General features: G+C 44.4%; 1 protein-coding gene across 1 annotated transcript in view; it reads right to left on the bottom strand.

Moving 5' to 3' along the window:
- The window catches only part of LOC306951572 (rho GTPase-activating protein 20-like), a gene marked incomplete at its 3' end in the record, with an annotated part of 28,669 nt that extends 16,202 nt beyond the window's left edge, over positions 1 to 12,467 (bottom strand). Inside the window, exon 1 of the mRNA XM_079542099.1 lies at positions 12,401 to 12,467. The remainder of the gene's footprint in view (positions 1 to 12,400) is intronic.
- Between the last annotated feature and the right edge of the window lie 1,101 nt (positions 12,468 to 13,568).

The raw sequence follows: 13,568 nt of genomic DNA, 5'->3' as shown, positions 1-13,568 counted from the left end.
TGCCCCACTCCATTTATAAGATACTTCTTGACTTCTGTGACAAAGAATTCCACAGGCAAGAGCTTTCTACAACACAGACTGCTGATTAATGCCTGACTTGGTCTGTCTGAGCTTTCCAAAACACAGATGGACTCGTGAAAAATAGTGTATGGTCGTGTACCCCACTCCAACTTTGGGTTACAAGAGCAACTTAATTAGGTCACTTCCTAACATATGAATGCTCAGCTTTGCAACATCAGCAATGCTCTCCAAGTAATTTATTTGTGCATGAGTATATAAGTAGACAGGGGGACATTAGTTCCTCCCTCATTTCCCAGTATGACCCTGCCAAACAAAGTTCTTTCTTTGGAAGTTTCACAGAGAGAACTAAATAAAAATAACATCGACTCAAAAACATTTGTTTTCTAAAAAAAAAAAAAAAAAAAAAAAAAAAAAAAAAAAGTCCGTACTGAAAAGGAAGTTGTCTTTCCTAGGCGCCTTAATAGGATGAAATGTTCCTACAAAACACAACACAGCAAAGAGTCAGTCAGGCAATATCTTAGGGTGTGGTTTCTCGTGGAAACACCCGAGTAGCTGTCAGCTGCAAAGGTCACTTGAATAAATAAAGTGGGCCTGCAGGGAGACGTAATGCCTCCTTGGGCCAGGGGCATCGTTGTAACATCTTCAACAGTGTTGTAATGTAACCATGCAAGTGACACAATCTTCTGTTACAAAGGATCATACGCACCTACTGACCTCACTGTACATAAAGCAATCATTTTGGCCACCTACTAATCTTCTCCGCAGCGTAAAGAGGTAAGGGGTACCAAGTAAATACATGATATGAGTGAAATGTAGGAAGGCATTTTCCCCAGAATAAGTTTCACAGGATATATCAGAGTCAGGAGTTACTACACAGGTGATAAAGTCCATGCGGATTTCTTCTTTTGACAATCTGAAACCATTCCTAATGATATCTGAATGTTGCCAGCATTGCCCTCCAAAAAACCTTTTCATTGCCTTTCTCCAGAGGAAGAGCAGAGAAGTAATAACCTGCTCTGCCTTTCATTTCAGTAGCCACATATGGTAAAATTGTTGCTCGCTTTTCTTCTTCTGCTGGGGAGAGCATAGCTACGTATTCCATTTCAAGCAATTTTTGTTCAGCAAGGCCTATCCAATGTAAACAACATTTCTTCAAGAAACTATTAGACAAGAAAAGCCTCCTAGCAATCCAGGTTCTTTCAGTGCCATGTAAGAAAACAACAAAAACAGCAGAGAGATGACCAGTTCACACACCAAAAATGTGACTACAGCAACAGAAAAGCAAACATGCTGACACCAGCTGGTAAGCCCAAGTCACAAACAGGGAATCAGATCGATGTATTTTTAATATAAAAAAATTTCAAACCAACATATGAAGAAAGGGAACTGAGGTGACATCCTCTGCCTTCACGTGAGGAGAAATAATTTGAAACACAATGTAAAAACTTTCACAAGTCCCACAGTAGGAGAAAATGAGCTTACCTTTTCCTTTAACTATACAGTGTGCCAATTATTTACTAATAGGCACATAAATACTTCAGGCCACTCCTGAAACAAATCTGAAGCACAGCATTGCACCAGCCAGATCCACCTTTTGCTCCCTTACTCTGTATGGGACAGGAAGCTCCAGTGCCTGCCTCCCCTCTTGCTGCATGGACAAAACAACACGAGGACTTTGTCCCACACAGGAGCTCTCTGGAGCAGCCACAGCGTCTTTGCCCCCCAGAACATTGCTTCTTGCAGGCAGCTGCTGGTGATCCTCAGTGTGGAGATCTCCAGGGTGCCAGACAGCATTGCACACCATTTCCACAGAGTATTGTTTTCAGATGAGGAGAACACTTTGCTGTGCCCCACAGCACCAGAGCCAGGGAGCGTTTTTGCTGGAAGTCAGCTCTGCTCACATTAACCAGGCACTTGAATTAGAGAATCCTTGGAGGGACACAGCAGAATCTCTGCTTTTTTTTTTCTTTTAACCATGGAAACAGATAGTCGTTTACCCAACATACTTGAAAGCGCTTGAACACTTGCAACACTCCAGACCCTGTTTGTGTATTACACATCTCTGAGTTGCCAATTTTAGCTGCGTATTTCTTGGCACTGGAATAGCTGTGAGTCTAATGCCCCTCATTCCAAACCCATGTAAGGTCTACAGTATCGATTCCACTGGCAAGCACAAGCAGATTTCCCCCCTCCCACTGACCTCTGTACTTGAATATTATTTTTCAGATAATTAAGGTGGGAGAGGGCTGAAAAATAACGACACCTACTTAATACAGACTGGATCATCCCTTTCTCAATAGTTGGTCAAAGTCTGTAATGTCTGTGGTGGTGTGTAAAGCTATAATATCATGGAGAGTATAGCAATAACAGTGGAGAGGCAAAGTCTTCGGCTGCAGTAAACAAGAATGAGCCGAAACACAGCAGTCGTGAACACAGAAACGAAGGAAAAAAAGCTGCTCACCTGTAGAAGGCCTCAAGTAGGCAGGGATCGCCAGCAAGATACCCTCACCTCCACTGCCAACCCTTACATGAAGGCTGGGAAGGGGTGAATCCTCGCTCCACCCTTTCCATCACTCAGTACATTGCATGCACCTGAGCTCCCCTGGGCTAGCCCTGCCTTCCCACCAGGTGCTCTATCATTGCTTCAGGTGCTGACTTAGCATTTCTGCTATACAGTGGAATGCTGCTATCTGGTGTAGTTTATATTTGAAAATGAAAATGTTTTTTAAAATTCAATTTTTCTGCAAAACGTAAATTGAAATATTTGTTTCATAAGCATTGACATGTTTTCAAAAATGTCATATATTTTCTGTGACCACAGAAGATGGTGCAAGTTGTTAAGACCACTTCACTCTGCCAGCAGCAGCAAGAAGTCACCTGGTCAGATTCATCTCCATCAGCCAGTGAAAAGTAATAGGAAAATACATCTCTCTTGCTTACAAGCTGCTGGTGCTATGGAAGACTGTACATTATGATGACACAGATGTGAGATTCCACTTCTAGATCAGGAGTGGGAGATAGACAGACAAGGTGATGGTTGGCTTGGCCATGTGCAAACCCACAACTGCCCAGTTGCAGGATCATCTGTGTGATAAGACGCAACAGATATAGATTTGGTGTTCAAGAAATATTTAGGTGTTGTATTAAGGAACACAGGTTAGTGGGGAAATGTTAGTGTAACTAGATAGTTGGACTAGATGATCTTGGAGGTCTCTTGGTGCTGCTATGATCCTATGTCCAAAATTTCTGCAGTGCTAGAGACCATGGGGTGGGGTGGATGAGCTGACACAAAGCAAGGATGTTTTCCAAAAGAGACTTGCCTGGTAAAAAGCTTTAAGATCCTTTGTGATAGGAAGAATTCTTTCAGAACCCTCCATTTTACTGCAAGGCTCTTCCAAAGCAGTGCCTCCATGAAATTTTAGTTTTCACTGGATCGGCGTTCCCAGGGAAAGATTTGTCAGTTAGCAAATGTCCACCCCATGCACTCTTTGCTGAGGCAAGGATGACAGCCATTCCCTCCCTTTCTTGGACAAGGGAAGCACTGAGCACTGATTTTACTTGTACTGAATCTTGTTAGAGATGGACATAGTCTAAAAATTAATATGTGACTCTAGATCCAAGACACTCACTCATCAACATATCCGTTGCAAAGAAGTCCATCTGCCCAGTGAGCTCTGAATTTAATTTAACCATCGTCCCTTCTGTTCCTTCATACCTGGTTGATTAACACTGACTATGTTGCTATCACAAGCAGGATTTAAAAAAAAATTCTGAAACTGAATTTCATTACAAACCATTGTATGGAATTTTGCCCAGCTTTGTTGTTCCGGCTTCCCTGTGTTCAAGGGCATTAAAGGCAATATGATCAAATATAGGGAGAGAGTTAATTTAGATATGTATGGGAACATTAAGTCACAGCCTGAAGCCGTGATTGAGCCACTGGTGAAGGGGAGCAGCCAGGCCTGGGAGCACAGGTGGAAGTTCCCAAGACCTCATTCAAGGGTTGGCAACCACAAGGGAAGGATCTCTACTTACAGATCCTCTCCTCTGGAGTATTTGGTGAGCCCTGATCAATCAGAAAGGGGAAAGTAATTCTTTCTTTGTTTACAGGATTATGACCTTTGCTTTTCTTAGGCAATTTAAAACTGGTTTAAAGCACTTATTTCTGCTAATGCCTTTCTCAACAAGGTCTATCCCTACTTCCAGCATACTGATGTTTCACCCTGAGTCCTTCGCATGCTGCTAAATGGAGATAAAGGATTATAACCCTTCCAAGAAGTCACTAGTATGACTGCAGGCACCTAGCTTACTCTTCCAAGGAAATTTGCTTCTCTCTGAGCTTTTACTTTCTGTTACTTTTTAATATGGAAAACCTGGCTCTTAGCTCACTTTCTCAAAGTCATAAACTGAAGATGATTAAAGGGAATCATATACTTTTAAAATACATACATATTTGTTCATAAATGTGGACTCTGACTAAACTCCATGTTGACAGTTAGGTAGGTTTATGCTGTTGAAGACACTGCCAGGGACAGATGACATCGGTCACAAAGTCTTTGATCACTCGGAGCATCACAGTCTGTTCAGAGCTAATAACACCAATATTATTCTCATTCTTGCATGGATCTCATGAAATAACCTTTTCCTGTGAATACACAGTATTATTATGTTGCGTCAGGGCAGATAGCTGATCTCTGCTATTAATCAACTGATCCCAGTAAACACACATAAAAGCAAAACTTACTGCATAAATACAGCACGCAGTTATTTAGCTCTTAGGTAACATTAAAATAACTTAGAAGCCATTTAAGAGTACAGAAGCAATTAACTGATGGCGTGGATTAGATTCATATGAAAAAAATTGCTGCTGCTCTTCCACCCACTTCTGCCTTCTGTTCTGTCTCTTGTTTATGTGACTGTAGGACGCTTTTATGAAGTGTCTGTATAACACTGCAGTTGCGTTCCAATTTTGAAAACCAACTTAGAGACAGATGGAGAAGAAAAGATTGTTCTGTGAAAGGGAAATCTGGCATTAGGTTACAAGAATTGAAAATAACCAGGCTTGTCATTTTGTTATGCTGATTTGCATTTAAAATTAGCGTGGGGAAAAGTACTTGATTAATAACACTATAAAAGTAATCTCCCTGTGATCCTCAGGTCTTTGTGAGACCAGGAGGAACATCATGCAGCACAGTAGCCCCCCGGCATGATTCACCAAGCAGAGAGGAAAGGAAAATGAAGCCTTGGGCTAACAGCCATCCTGCACTGCCAACACTCCCTGCCGCTGCAGTTTTTCCACCTTTTCATGCACTGCACTCACGAGAATGTTGCGTCCTTCTGTTTTCAGCAGCTCCTCCAAGTGATGAGACATCCCATCCCATTTCCCATACGGATGCCACGTGGGTATCCCTGCAGTGCATGAGGCCTCTGCAGTTGTTCTAGAGACGTTCCAGGCATGTGAACAGGGGAAGAGAAGCAAACCCTGCATGTCTGAAGGAAGACCCACTGCTACGTCTGGCCAAGCGAGAGCTTTCAGAACAGTTGGCTGCCACTGCTTTTCCCTCTATATAACTGTGTTTCACCATAACTCTTCTTAGCTGGTGGGTTCTAAAACACTACAGTTTTTACTCAGCCAGGCCCTTCCTTACTCTCCCTCCATATGTGGCTACTTTGGCTTCAAAGAGGCAGCTCGAGAAATGGAGGCAATGAGACTCAGAGTGAAGGTGTAAGTAACATGCAAAGGGTGGCATAGAAACAAAGTGGCAGAGATAGACTTGGAAGCTCGGTCCTCCTTCTGGGAGAGATCTAAGCTAGATTTCCTTTCTCCTCAGATCACAGATTGTTATTATGACATTTTCACTGCAAAGAAAAGGCAGACACAGCTCCTGCCAAGAGTTTATCCAAAAGCACAGACCAGCGTCTGTGAGCAGACAGAATTTAAGCAGATGAAATCTCATGGAATAGTATTAGAAATTCCCAGTATGTTAAAATTTGTTTTCCTCTACCTGACTGATGAGGCAGGCTCACGCGCTGCCACTGGAGCTACAAGAAGTTTTTCCATAACACAAACAATTCACTTCTTCTAAAAAGGAGCAGCTCTTGGAGCACACACAGCCCAATTAACACTATGCTAACTGCCCTGTGCCTCCCCTGGCCTGAGTTTCTGGCAGTCCCTTATGTTTTCTGGCTAATGCAGCTCTGTTCTGGTCCTTCCTGCCTATTTTTTCCATATTGCTGCATGTCAGGTAAGGACACGTCTGCCTGTCCGTCTGTACTTCAATTGTTACATTACTTCACCCTAAACAGTGTGAAAATTCAGGACCCAGAAGACAGGAAAAAAAGCACAGCTGTTTCTTTGGGGTGAATCTTGCCAGCAAAGACATTTGGTGTTAACATTTCCTTGCAAATGCTAGGGAGAATCTTTAACTCTCCCGTCACCACTTTAACCCTTTGATCTACTTTAGATCCATAGTTAGCCTAATTAATCGGAGAACAAAATGTAAAATAACGTTGTGTGGCTGCAGCACAGAGATGGAGCAGAGTTTAATGTGAACGCAGAGCTAAGAAAATTGTGTGTAAACATTTATCTGAACTGTTTTGCACAAGTAACCTTCACATGCTATTTTACTAATTGCTTCTCTCTCCCTCGATGCAAAAAGCAGCTCCAACCAAACCCAGACATTTCTTAAAATATGCAGAACCTGATGGATGGTGCTAAATCAGTTTGCAAGGACACGCTTTGAAACATTTCCTTTTCCTTCCAAGAAATGAAGCCCTAATGGTTTATTTTAAAATGTCCCATATAAGGGTGATGAGGAGAAACAATTCTCAACTGCCAAAGGCTGAGTAGGTTTTCCACCCGGGGGTGACTGGGGACTAGTTTGACTCACACTCATCTGTTCCGTCTCATTTTTCCTCTGCTGCCATGGACTATTTGTGCCTGCAGGGCCTCCCTTCCTCAGGATTGCACAACTGGCAGCAATGGCAAAGAAAGAGGATGTCCTCAAAAGCACAGGGAGAATGATGCCTCATGGAGAGTATCAGAGGTCTTCCAGAATGAAGCGACTCCTGGAACTTCTCACAAAATGCCTTCTTGTCTCTACAGGACTTAAGAAAACCTCTGCATAACTCTACACACACATATATATGATCTCCAGCATTGGGCCATGGTATACTCTGATTATGAATATAGCAACAAACAATTACAGGGTGAGTGCTGGTAAGACCTAAGTTGTAAATCAGTGAGTGCATACTTTTAAAAAGTGCTTTAAAACATTTGACGCAAGCTGGTTCTCTGAAGCAGAAGCTTCTATTTTAAAGTAGGATGTATATATAACACTGGGAGGAAGCTTACTGAATTTCACAGTATAAGAATTCATCACTGAGGCCAAAGTAAATTAAGAATCAGGATTCCTTTTTTAATGCAAATAAATAGTTTGCTGAGTTGTGATTTGGCAAAAAGAAAAACTCACGGAGCAGTCAAATGTGAGAAACAGAAGAATGTACTACATTTCCCCATGCCTTCAAAATACCCCCCTTTCTTCCCCTCACCTAGTTCAAAATTCCTCCTGTTACCATAAAAAGAAACAGGACTGCCTGGGTATTCCCAGTTACAGAACTACTTCAGTCTCTCCAAAGCAGGGCTGCTGAGCTCAAGTACACAGGATCGGCCCTTCTTAGGGCCCAGATGACCTACCAGCACCTGAAGTGCACAGTACCCACACTCAGCTTGTGATATAGGAAGCTAAAAATTGCGCAAGGAAGAGAAAATTTTAACTACTAATAGTACAGTAATGCTTCGAGTCCACTGAACACATCTTGAATGCTGTGGCATGAATTCTCACTTCTCCCTCTTCCTGCCATTGCACAAGATGCACAATCAGTGCCAGCTTCCAGGCTCTTAGTGGACCTCCAACACATCCCTGATAGAGTGACCAGATGCTCCTTGCCAGTATACCTGCCTTGGCCTTTCTTTAGGAATAGAAGCAGGCTTACGTCCAAGGCAGCTTCCCTCAGTCTGAATGCAAAAACATGCATGAACTGTGCCTCCCAAGAAAGGTCCCACTTTCCTACCTTATGATCAAACAGAACGATCAATTCTGTTACAAGCAGAGCATCAGTGGGAAACCCACTCCTCTTTGACAGGGACTGCCAGTAGTCTTTGGTGCCTGTGAGTTTAAGTACCTACTGCACAATGCAGGGCTGGTGCTTCTCATGTATTTACCTTGATTAAATAAATTTATTTGCAGCTTGGCCACAGAAAAGAGCTTGAAAAGAGGCAGATCTGTGCATCTGGATTTCATTAGGGCTGAACATTAATCCCTTTATGACTTCTAAGCATCCCGTTAGTGCTCCACAGACACAGGGCTGTTAAATGGCATTTTCAGAGCTGGCTGGCTGAAAGATGGATTAATCAACAGCACCTCTTCTAGTACACATACCATGAAAGGCAGTTTCCCCTTTCTCTTGCTTGCCCATCTGCTTGACGAGAACAAGACAGCTAACACACTTATTAGTAACATCCAACGTTGAATCCCTCCTCAAAACTCATCTTAGCTTTTTCCTGAATTGTAGGATTTAATCCTACAGAATTTTGCAGTTGATGACAGTGAGGCTCCAAACACCATGAATTTCAGTGGATCTGCAAGTCTAAAGTTACACGAGGTGGGCAAAAAAAAGTGGACTTCGGGTCCAAAAATTGCACGTCTTTGCCAGTTGTTGGAGTTGCAGGAAAATGTTAGGAGTGGAACACTGAAAAAGGCCAAGAGAGACATTGCTGAGCAGTTAGGCAAGGCAGGCTGGAGAGCATCATGCTGGCTGAGCCCATGTAAAAATGAAGGTGTGAAGGAGGAGCCTGAAAACAGCTTGAAAAGATGCCAGCAGACTGAGAAAGGGAAGAGAAACTAATCACAAAGAGCTCAGAGATCAAATCACCTGGAATTCAGAGGGTGGTTTGCCAAGTGAGGTTAACAAGAAAACGTGCACATTCTTACAGCAAAATGCCTTGCTATGAACCAATGCAAGTTAAGCTATGAAACCTTAAAAACCATATTCCAGTTATGAGCAGCAGAAGAGATGGAAACAGAAAAGCAGCAGAATGGAACTTCTCCCATTTAAGCCCCTTAAATTAAGCTGTCCTAATTATCTCATGGGAGCAACTCCTGCAAGCTACTGCAGAAAGTCATAAGTGAGCCAATGAGAGGACGTGATTAGACAGGAAACACCTGCCTTCCACTGAAGTCAACCATCAATGCCAGTGCTTTGCAGAGGTTTGGATTTGTAAAAGGGCAAAGGACCCACAGGGATGCAGAGGTTGCATCCACTGGCAATGAGGAGTGAGAGCAGCCGTGGGCTTCTCTGAGATGCTACTCTCCATGCCTCTGTTTCTGGCACAGTCCAAAGGAGCTGGCAGTGGAAAACTCTGAGAACTGTTCTATTTAAAGACAATTTTCCTGATTCATACATTATTCCTTGCCTTCATTTTTCCCAGTGTTTTTTTTTTTTTTTTTTTTTTTACTTCTGCCTTAACCTCTACAGGAACAAGCGTGACATCAGTATCAGCTGAAAGAAGACCACACAACAGTGCACAGAAGACCCCAAAGGCTTTATAATCTGCCCCTTATACCTCGCTCCCATCACTTGGGTTGAACATAAATTTATATGTAAACACACATCTCCAGTCCTGTGCATTTTCATGGGTCTTCATAGATTCCATCAGATTACATATGTATTTATTTTGAGGAAACCAGAACAGATAAGTTTCTACTGGCATCATTGTCAGTTCCTATTGGCATCTTTACTTTTTCATTTGGAAAATTGTCCTGAGCCTCCTTCTTTGCTTTCCTTATGCAAGCACATACACATACACAAAACTCTTTTGCTCATAAATTTCCCAATTAATGCTGCAGGCAACATCAAATCCAAACCAAACCAGGTTTTTCAACAGGAATTAAGAAAAATACATTTTAAATTACAAAAAACATCCTGTTTTGCTTCAGTTTCTCCCTCGCATGCTGGACTCTGCCCTACCTGTTTTCAGCAGGGCTCACTGTGAGCATCAGGTTTTGCAAACTTCCACATCATTATCCTCCCTACCATTTGCTCTCAAGGGAATGTGAGAAGGGGCAGCACTGCAGAGAACAGAAAAAGAGGGGTTGACTTCTTGTGCCCATGCATACCCTTCCCTGTGCCAGTCCTTCCTCCCACAGCTCTAACACCCCTCAGGAGAAAACACCAGAAAGAAGAATCAAAGTGTGGGGGTTTTGTTTGTTTTAAAATCACAGAGTGCTGCAGTGCCATTCTCTGTCTGAAATGGAGACGGTGCTATTAAGCAGACTTTCTATATGCCATACAAGGCATAAGTGATCTTTACAAAGACACTTTCCTTGACAAGTCAAAGAATATCCTAAGCAGAAGCCAGGTCAATGATTATAAGCATATGGTGGGTAGGGAGCTGGCAAGGCTGGATTTCCATGTTTTATTGAGAAAATGACCACGCAGATTGGGTGTGGACCATAGGTTTGTAACTCCTTGAGATGACTTCTGCAATCACTTCCAGCCAAGGATACAGGATGTCACCTGCAGGTGCTGCCAGACAGGCAGTGAAGCACTGTCCATCCCAAAGGAGGCTGTGAGCTCACTCATGGTGTGCTACTGTGTTTGAAGCGGTAGACTCTAAAGAAATCTAAGCTTTTTTTTTTTTTTTTTTTTTTTTGTCCTATAGACTTTAATAGTTGCTTTCCTCTTGAAAGAAACATATATTAAATTTTAAAACATCACTAGAGGGTGATGTTTTTGATTAAATAAAATGATTATTATTATTATTAATAATTATGATTAAATAAATAGGCTTCCAATCAAACTGTATGAGCAATGAGATTTTGGAGAAAATTGTTTCATTACAAACCTCTCTGGGATGAGAGGGGTTAAAACATCTGTGCAGCCTCCTGACTACTTTCTTCCTTATTCCACAAAGGGAATGTCCCTCTTTAACTGTATCCTGGAGAACACCAGCTCAGAGGCCCACAGAGCACACCCAGAAGCTTCCCTGCAGCAGGTCATGAATTGTGCCAGGTCTCAGCAAGTAGGAGGGACAACTAACTCATGGCAGAGAACGCTGCCATTAATATAAAGTCCATCAAATATCAGTGGCTAACTTTAGCTTAAAGCCATACTGGACAAACTGATGATCAAGTCTTTGGAGAAAGCCCTGGGAGAACTGCGGTGCAGTGCCTGCAGCGCTGTGTGCTCACATAAGAGCTCTGCACTATGCCGAAGCAGGAGCCTGCAGCCCTGCTGCTCCAGCTGAGTGAGCTCACAGCCTGATGAGATGCGAGGCGAAGAGTGGCCCTCGCTTTCCAAATCTGCAGGTAATGCTGGCACATCACAGCAACACTTCTGGTTACACAGAACACATCAGCCGAGGGTCCTATTAGGAAAAGGAATGCTAAGGGATGTTCTGAAGGTAGAAGACAGGAAAAACATGAGAAAAACAGACATTTGTGTCCTAACAGCTCTGGGTAGGGCTTGTAGGCAAAAGCTGCGAGCATCTCTAGAATGGGCAGCAAGAGATGCAATAACATATTGCTCCAGATTGTAAAGATCTTTCTAAGACTCCGATTGTAAGCACCCACCAGCCCTTGGCAGGCACTATTAATATAACAGCTAGCTGCAGGGTTTTTTTTGTTTGTTTTTTTGTTTTTTGTTTTTTGTTTGTTTTTTTTTAATTGAACTTCATATTTACTCCAGTGGAAACAGCCTCCAAAGAAAATTGTTCCATTTAACTACTGTGTTTTGGATGGTTTTGTTTTGTTTTAGAGAATTTCAAACTGGCATTTTGAGTAACGTTTATAGTTTTCCTTTATTTTCCATTATTTCATGCTAAAACTACATTCTACTGCTCACCCCACTGCCTTAGAAAAAGTCACCAAACTGCTGCTCAGCATCTCCCCCACCAATGTGTTCTACTTTTTTCCCAGTGCCACATGCTTTTCACCCCAGAGAACACTGCAGTTTCTGTTGGTGAGTCTAAAAATACAAGGCAGCAACAAAAGGGCTGTTTTGCCCATCATGATGTCCTGACATGTAGGCAGTGAGAGCACTTTACAGATCTCCTAGAAGAACACGTAGACGCAAAAGCACTGTGATTCTGCCACCATTCTGAAAAAGCTCACTGTGCAAACGTGTCTCGAGAAAAACACTCTCAAAACTCCGTACTGCAGAAACCCCAAGTATTTCATTCCTGACCCACTCCAAAGCCGGGCGGATCCCCTACTCCAGGCATACAGGCATACCTATCCCGTGAGGTCTCCCATCTCCCCCGTCCCTCCAGCAGCCGGGCCGGCGGCTGTTCCCCCACAGCACTCATCCAGCCCGGCACCTCCTCGTCCGGCTCTGAACTCCCCCGCCGCTCGAGGAACACCGCCCCTGAAACGCAGCCACGTCTGAGGAAGGGCTTGGAGATCTCCCGACACACGGGCAGCATTACGAGGAGATCTGCCCCTGAAACGCGGCCACGTCTGCGCGGGAGCCGGAACGAAACCCCTGCTCCGCGCGGAGCGGCCGCCCCAGGAGAGCCGGCAGGGGACACCGCCGGGACCGTGGCGGCGAGGGCAGCGCTGCGGTACTTGCCTGGCTCCGCGCGGAGCCCGCGGCGCAGCTCGGAGCGCTGCGGTCCAGTCATACCCGCGGCCGGGGCTCGGCGCCCCGCATGGTGCACGGCGGCGGCGAGCGGACGCGGAGCACCGGGGCCGCGCGGCGCTGCGAACGGGGCAGCTCCGCCCGGTACGGGCTCCGCTGGGCATTGGCGGGGCGGGCCGGGAGGGAGACGGGGAGGGGAGAGGAGGGGCCAGGCGGCGGCACCCCCCAACCCGGTGTGGGACGGCTGCTGCGCTCCGGTCTCGTCCGATGGGGGGAAACGCGGGCAGAACAAACGCCCGTCCCGTTCCGGCAGGATGCAAAACTGGAAGGAATGCCCGATCTCCTCCTACTCATCCTTCCCGGGTGTGGGCGCCCAGGGGAACAGCCCGGTCTGTACTGGAGTAATATTAGCCCCACCCGGCAGTGTCTGCCGGCGCTTCCAGCCCGGCGCCCTCCCGGGAAACTCCGTGTAGTAGAGCGAGGTGGAAACATACGGGGAAAGGGGAGGGTTGGAGGAGGGGCACGCTTCAGGTTCATCATCCTGGTTAGCGTGAACCCACCCCTCTTCATGCTCACGTGAGCTTCCTCTTTCTGTGCCCAAAGCATTGCCGAAAATAATAATAATTTAAAAAACAAAGGAAAAAAAAAAAAAAAAGGAAAAAAAAAAGTGTTGGGGAAGACAGGCATGATCTGCTTTCAGAAATACACGTTTCTGTACAGGGTTTGAGCACAAATCACTGCAGGCTGGAAAACTACAAAGTGAAGTGAACTTGATATAGAAGGGGACCCAACAGATTGCCTCACTACCAATAGTGGTGCAGAACCTCACTTTCAACAACAGGCATTGCTCAAGAGTGGAGTCAGGGACTAAATATGGAGAAGGAGCTACCCAAAAAAAAAAAAAAATC

Source organism: Tetrao urogallus (genome assembly GCF_951394365.1).
Source record: "Tetrao urogallus genome assembly, chromosome: 13".
NCBI lineage: Eukaryota > Metazoa > Chordata > Aves > Galliformes > Phasianidae > Tetrao > Tetrao urogallus.
Note: the sequence above shows the minus strand (reverse complement) of the source record. Positions and strands in the feature narration are given on the sequence as shown.